We start from the raw sequence: 7,072 nt of genomic DNA on the forward strand, positions 1-7,072 counted from the left end.
CATTTTATTCTCTCTCTCTTCTGATTAGGAGCCTATCAAAAGCAAGGTAAAAAATACACAAGATGATCCCTGGAGAATGAATGGTCTGGACACATCCCCACTCCCCACCAGCAGCACCTCTGACAAAGGGACAAAGCCCCTCACAGTCTGCTGAAGCAATCCCAGGCACTGGAGCCTGTGCTCAGGAAAGAGAGACTTCAGAGTAAGTCATCAGGCTGTGCAACTTATCTCCTCAATTTTGCCTTTTCTCTTTCTCCCTGTATAACGTAAATCAATTTTTTTTTTTTTTCCCTGACTCCCTGGTGTAGGGTTATCAGCAGCACAAAGCGTAATGGAAGACAGCCTGGCAAAGCTGGAAATCATTTGCTGTTGTCAGTACCACGGGGAGAAGCCTTTCTCTCAGAGCTGAAAACATTTCAAAGTTTATCCTAGCCCAAAGCTCCTGTCAGCTGCTCCTCCTTCCCACACCTTGCCCTGTGATAAGCAGGGAATGCAGCCGAGGAGCTCACAGCAAGCCCAGGAACCCCAGTGATGCCGGTCGGTACCAACCCCGGCTGCTGATGCTGTCAGAGGCCTGGCATTACCTTAGGGGCATCAACTTACTGAATTTTGTATTACATACATTGATTCATATGAAGTTTCTCACACAAGAAACCAAGAAAGGGAGGAGTAATGGGGTAATTGTGTGCAGGTGTAAGAGGTGGAGGGCAGCGACTGCTTTTGCGGGCCAGGCCTACGGGTTTCCTGTGATCAAACTGCCAAACCCCGCAGCAGGGAGCAATCCCAAACCTCGCTGCTGTAATTACAGGAACATAATCAGCCCCTGCTGCTTGGAGTAAGCAACTCTCCAAGTTTCCCCATTTCCTAGAAGGAACAAGAAGGAAGAATCCTGGGGCAGACTACAGACCTTGAACGGAGAGGCCAGGCCGAAGGCCTTGCCCCAGCCCCAGCGTGCAGGCCAGGCTGGACACCAGGGTACTCCGAGCTAATTCCACTCTCGGCCACCCTGCTGCAAGTTACTTTTAACAGGAAAGATACTCGTACCTTGGTACTGTCCGACTGTCTCTGCCCAGCCTAAGCGGAGCTGGCTGTGAAGGGCAGCGGGGCCCTGGCACTGATGCAGGTGCCAGGCCCGGCCTCCTGCCTCCTGCTCCCAGCCGCCAGGCACAGGCCCCAGCTCTGCTGCCGGGGAAGCATGGGCGATGGATGCAGGCAGAGTTACAGAAAACCTCTGTTAAACCTGCCAAGAGACCAATGTTTCACAGTAAGGTTCTGCCACCCACATGAGTTAGCAGCTCTTGTATTTCTGAACAAAGGCAGCATGCCAGATTCCCCCCTCACACCCAGCCTCTTCTCCTTCCCTTCTCCCCAGTGTCCCACTGCTGCCTCGGGGGGGTGGTTCAATACCTGACTCAAACTCACCTATAGGTTCAAAGATCAGAGGGACACTGACAGACTTTTTCCACCACCTGAACCATAGGAAGCCAGACAAGGAAAAAAGTATATCCCCCCCGAAAAGTGCTTCCTCCCAGGAGAGTTTCTCCAGCCCTGTGAATATCAAAGAGAGACAGCTCTATTAAACTCAGAGGACAATTGTCCTCTCTGTATTTCAGATTGGACTAAAACTGTGCTACAGGGGACAATTAATCTTCAAAATCAATTTTTTGTCAGGAGGCTAAATTTCAATTGTCTCAGGAATGGTGGTGCTGGGCTGGTAATTACTGTCTGATGAGGCAACCTCTGAATTCGCTGCCCCAGAGAACACTTTTTATTAATAACTTTTACCACAAATCCCAAGTCCTTTTTTGACTTTGAAAAAAAAAAAAAAAAAAGGAAAAAGAAAAAAGAAACATGTTGCCTTATTTGCTCTGTTAAAAATCTCAAACTGTCAGGAGTCAGATGATGTGCTTTGGGTTTTCATTGAATTGCAAGACAAGGAGTAGATATTTCCTATTCCCCAGGAAGGCAAAGCAAAAACACCAGTTTGTTCTAGAGGCAGGATAATAAAAATGCTAATTTGCTTTCTTTTGCATTTGCATCCTTTTCCCCCATGTCCCACTCTGCACAGCTGCAATAACCCTGACTCCTCATCTCCCTCTTTGTGCAAGACCCAATTCTTTTCCCCCTGTGAGCACCCACACAGTTGCTGGTTGTTTGGTCACTGCATACACCCGTTTGCTTCCGAGGCTCCCTGCGTGCCAGCACCCAGAGGGACACAGCACCCAGAAGACGCTCCGAGCACAGCCAGCAACAAGCCTTGGAAGCCACGGAAACTCCAACTGGAGCCACCTGCCCAAGAACTGGGCTCCCTGAAATGTCAACTTTGGTCCCTACAGCCAGGATATTTCAGGATATAGTGCAGTGACAGCATCAAATACACAAATCAATATAGAAGCAGAACTGGTCCAGGGCTCCCTCCTTCCTAGGGACACGTAAGGCTTCCCCTGGCCCTGGGCGTGCTCAGTTCACCACAGGGCAGCAGAGCTTGATCAGCAAGCACTGCAGAGCACGGTCTTATCAAACTAAACTTGTGTAGCCAGCACACTCTCCTGGCACAAAGGAGACATAGCTTTGTAGCTCAGTGAGCAGAAGAATTAAAACCCAGATTTCCAACTGGCTAACTATCTACATTTTGGATGCAGAAAATTGATGTGCTAGTGCTTTGGGTGCTGCCTGGAGGGAATCTAAGTGCCCTCAAACCATGAAAACAGATGCCAGCCCGAGCCAGGCGCACGCACCCATGTACCATTTTTCCTGGTGAATAACACCAAGCATGTCAATGCACTGATTTTCTAAATTATACCACCAAAATACCAGATTTCCCCAGGAGAAGCCTGGTGCTGGCAAATTATTGCCTAATCCTTGCTGGGGGTCAGGCACCTCCTGGTGCAGAACTCCATGCTTGCACCCTTAACTCGGCCTGGGAGTTTGCATTGATCTGTCAGATGGACCCAGCTCTCCAGCCCCCAATTCAACATTTTCTGCCACTGTTCCCTCACAGTGGAGAAATCCCCTCTGTTTCAGAAATTTGGGCTCTTCAAGAGCTACATTTTACTAGCAAAGGGATTCTGCTGAATTGAACCTCCTTCCTGCCTGCTCTTTATTTTCCAGCTCACCCAGCTAAAGCTCATTTGATTTTAAAGATAATCCAATAAACATCAATTAATAAAATTGACTTTGCAAGGATTGGATTTTCCTAGTGCATGAGACCAAGATTAAGGGACAGGCCAGAAAGGAAATAGGGCTGACATTTCTGTTAAGATAAGATGTTTCTGTTAAACCAAGGACATTTTCCTTTGTACTAATGAAGGTTCAAAAACTCCTGCAGAAAGCCAGGACAGCACTGTATGTAGGTGTCCAGGTTCCTCCTAGGCATCAAAAGAGGCACTGCACAGGTCTTGGAAAACAAGTTGCGTCCATATAGGTTCTGCAGGCCAGGAGAAGTGGGAATGCTGCTGCAGAGCAGACATGCCAGGTTTGGGTACACTGTTGCAGGCTCTGCTGTTCCCAGGTTCACTCTGAGCCTTTTCCAGTGTCCATGGGCTGGAGTTTCTCCACAATACAAGTCTATAATGATTTTCATTAGGAATGTAAAAAATAGAAGGAAGACTCCAGAAGAGAAAGGAATGCACAAAGGACAGTCGTGTCTAAAATACCTATCGCAGTGCTGTTTCTTTGCATCCTGTAATACGTGTATTAATATTTGCACTAGCTGCTCACGGCTGGAAGAATTCATTCTTCAGCCTTGAAGACCAAGTGAAGGCGAGCTTGCTAAAAGCCCCCAAACCTGAAAGGTTTGGATAAAGCTCTTTGCTGCCCAAACATTCTGTTGGGTGCTTAGCACCAAATTAAGGTCTTTCATTCTTAATCACAGAATCATCCTTTTGCCACACACTGGTAAGCTGGAGAGACCGCTTACATGTACCTGGCTACATGGAAAACGCATCTGAAGGGCTCTCCCGAGCTACAGACGTGTCTCCTGAACTGTTCTTCCTAGCTCCAAAATGGGAGTGATCCCTTTAGAAACCTCATTTACATTCTCAAGCACAAAACATATTTTGGCACCTCAATTCATATATCATGAAAACACCACTTATGTCAAGGAAAAAAAGAACAAAGCTTTTTGTTACAAGGAAATGCCATTAACCAACATGCTAGGGTTGCTGTAAGACAGTTCAGCCCATGAAAAATTAAAGGCAACATAGACCTCTAATGCATCATGTATCAGGAGAACCATTAAGTAATCAGTCGGCATCCAGTTTTATAGGGCATTTTGGGCATAATTCAATCTTCATTCATTTTAGATCATTTCCTTAATGAAGTAATGCACTGGACATAAATATTTCAATGCAACTCTCTAATGTCCTTTAAGTAGCAAGCAGCCTTCAGTAATACAGAACCCAATTAAGCTGTAAAGGGTAAATACTGCAAAAAGGAAGAAGGGCAAGATACAAGAACAGTTATGTGCTTAAGACCATGGGATTCAGGGAAAAAATACAGCTGTGCTTTTGGACCAAAACAAACTTAAAGCAGCAGAAACAGCAGAAAGCTGGTATTTCTGTAGCTGGACTGCTTTCCTCTTGCGCAGGCACCTCAAACAATTTGGGGCAAGAATAGTTTTTCCTACTTCAAGCTGGTAGAGCCCCAACAGAGGGATTTTCAGGTAACCCCTGCAATGGAAGTTACTCATATCCTTCACAGCAGTGATGCTTTTTCTGCCTTCACATACAGAAAAACTGGGAATGATTTAGCAACAGGGAGGTTTCCTTAAATGCCTTTTGCCCTCCTTTTACAGCACTAAGTGGGGATTTTGCTAGAGACCATCTCTCTTCCACAGGATACAGGTAGATCAATGGGAGCTTTAAAATGGCCCCTGGCAGCGTACAAAACCAAACGGCTGCGGGGCCCGGGCACTGCTCTGTAACAGCCCAGAGCTCACACGGAGCTCACGGCGCTGCAGGAGCCGCCTCTGGCTGATCCCCTGGGAGAGAGGGCAGCAAGGCCGCATTTTCAGGCAGACTGGTCAATGCGTGGTGCCCAGCGCAGCTCCCCGAGTGCTGCACAGCGAGAAGTTGTATCGCTAAAATGGAGTTTTTGGAAACAACCTTTAAGTATCACACAGGCGTCTTTGCCATCGGCAGCCACAGGTTTCTCTGGGATCTTGCTCACACCACGGTAAGAAAAGGATCCCTAAAGCACAACAAAGCACTGCAAACCAGAGAAACCCATTTGCTCCTTTCTGAACTGCAGGCTTAAGCGACTCACACCAACAGCTAATGCAAGCACCTAGGTGAGGAGGGAAGCTCCGAAATGCACTTTAGCGTGTAAGAGCATTCCTAATCCTCTGGGAGGGGTTGGGGACCAAAATACTCACAGCACAAGCAGAAAGAACTTTAAATCCCTCCGAGGGCTGGGAGAAAGCATCCTTCATCCTTCCCAGTGTGAAAGGGCCTGTCCCAGGGCTGTGGGCTGGGTGAAAATGGCTGTAAGAGGAAGGAGCCAGATGCTGGAGGGTGCCAGGAGCTTGTAAGAGGCTGGAGTTGGGGGTAGGTGGTTTTGCTGCTTGTCAGGAAACAGGGCTCCCCATTCTTTGGGAAGTTATTTATTTATTTATTTATTTAATGCCTTTTTTTTTTTTTTAAATGTTTAAGTTGTTCAGGTGCAGCAGTCGCGGCTCGTCACCCAGCCAGCTCACCCCGGGGCGAGGCACAGGCCCAGGGGAAAACCCTGACCCTGATCTTGCCCAAGCAGCGAAGGAGCTAAATTAACATCACCTGGGTGATCCGAGTTCTGCCGCTTCCTAATTTCTGAGTGCTTGTCTTTGCCAAACAAGCGACTTCTATTTACAAATATGTTTTTGGCCCGTGATTTCTGTAATTAACACAAGCTGTACACTTCTGTAGTGCAGCACTGCCAATAGCAAAACGGCCCAAACCTCGCCCTGCAGGCCACCAGCAGCCTAGGTGCCACCAGGCCATTACCGACCTCCCTGCCAAGCGCCACCAGAAGCAGAGGGCTCCCAGGCTCCGGCTGGAAGGAGCAAGGCAGCAGCACGGCTCCCAGCACGGCTCCCAGCACGGCTCCCAGGCCGGATCAGGCCCTGCAGGCCCCCATCTGCCGGCAGGGAGCCCAGAGCCCAGGGGTGCGGGGCGCTGCTGCTCTGCTCAGCTCCGGCCGCTAGAGAGAGCCCCGGCATCAGGCGTGCTGCTCCCACCCGCAGGTGGAAAAAAGATTAAAAAAAAACGCTGGAAAGAAAAAGAAAGCATTTTTTTGCCACCTTACTTTTTTTCTTTTTTTTTTTCCCCTTTTTTCTTTTCCTTTCTTTTTTTTTCCCCCTACAAGATTGCTGTCTTTTATTTTTCTTATTACTCCGAGTTTGTTTTCATGCTTTTATTTTTGATCTGCTTTCAGTTTCCTAGGGAGGAGCTGGGCTTGGAGAAGGAGTAGGCAGAACCGACACGTAGTTCTCATGCTTCTTCTATGGGATATTCTGGGGGAAAGGATTCTCACCAGAACGGACTGGATTGCATGCCATGGCTGACACTGAAGCTGAGTTGAGCCATGCAAGGAATGGATGAAGAAAACTGATAATATACCAGTAACTGGGGGCTTAAAGGCATCAAAACACCTCCATGGGAGCTAGGGGCCCATTTTCAAAGTGTTACCTGTGATGGAGTTTTATCCAAAAGTAACAGCAGTTTAGTTCGACCCATTATCTGAATATATTTGCCTTGCAGACAGGCCGGGTTGCGTGCTCCAGCCCCGAGCCGTGCTCATGCAGCTGAACTGCTCTGGGGACTGATCCCAAAGCTGCCCAGAGCTGCATTTGGCACACGTTCAGGTCACAGGGCGATCAGAGCTAGCTTTGATCTTCACACTGCGTGCTGCGTGGTGCTCCCCTCCTTGCCCAGGTTCATACTGCCTTCGTGAGTATCCCAGTAACAATTACAGTGGTGATAATTTGTATTTAAATGACCTGTTGTTTTATTCCTGCAAGAACTCCCAATCCCCTCTTGGTGATTTTTTTTAATTATTTTATTATTATTATTATTTTTAGGATTACCAGCTCATT

General features: G+C 47.8%; 1 long non-coding RNA gene across 2 annotated transcripts in view; it reads right to left on the minus strand.

The window, feature by feature from the left end:
* Window positions 1–6,576, minus strand: part of LOC106047603 (uncharacterized) — a 138,946-nt gene extending 132,370 nt beyond the window's left edge. Inside the window, exon 1 of one of the 2 annotated variants that reach the window (XR_007168350.2) lies at window positions 5,375–6,576. This is a non-coding gene — a long non-coding RNA (uncharacterized lncRNA). Of the gene's footprint in view, window positions 1–1,044; window positions 3,394–5,374 lie in introns of those variants that run through there. The other variant, XR_007168348.2, reaches the window with a different exon arrangement.
* Window positions 6,577–7,072: the final 496 nt, after the last annotated feature.

The sequence above is a fragment of the Anser cygnoides genome, chromosome 9 (genome assembly GCF_040182565.1).
Source record: "Anser cygnoides isolate HZ-2024a breed goose chromosome 9, Taihu_goose_T2T_genome, whole genome shotgun sequence".
In the NCBI taxonomy this organism is placed as follows: domain Eukaryota; kingdom Metazoa; phylum Chordata; class Aves; order Anseriformes; family Anatidae; genus Anser; species Anser cygnoides.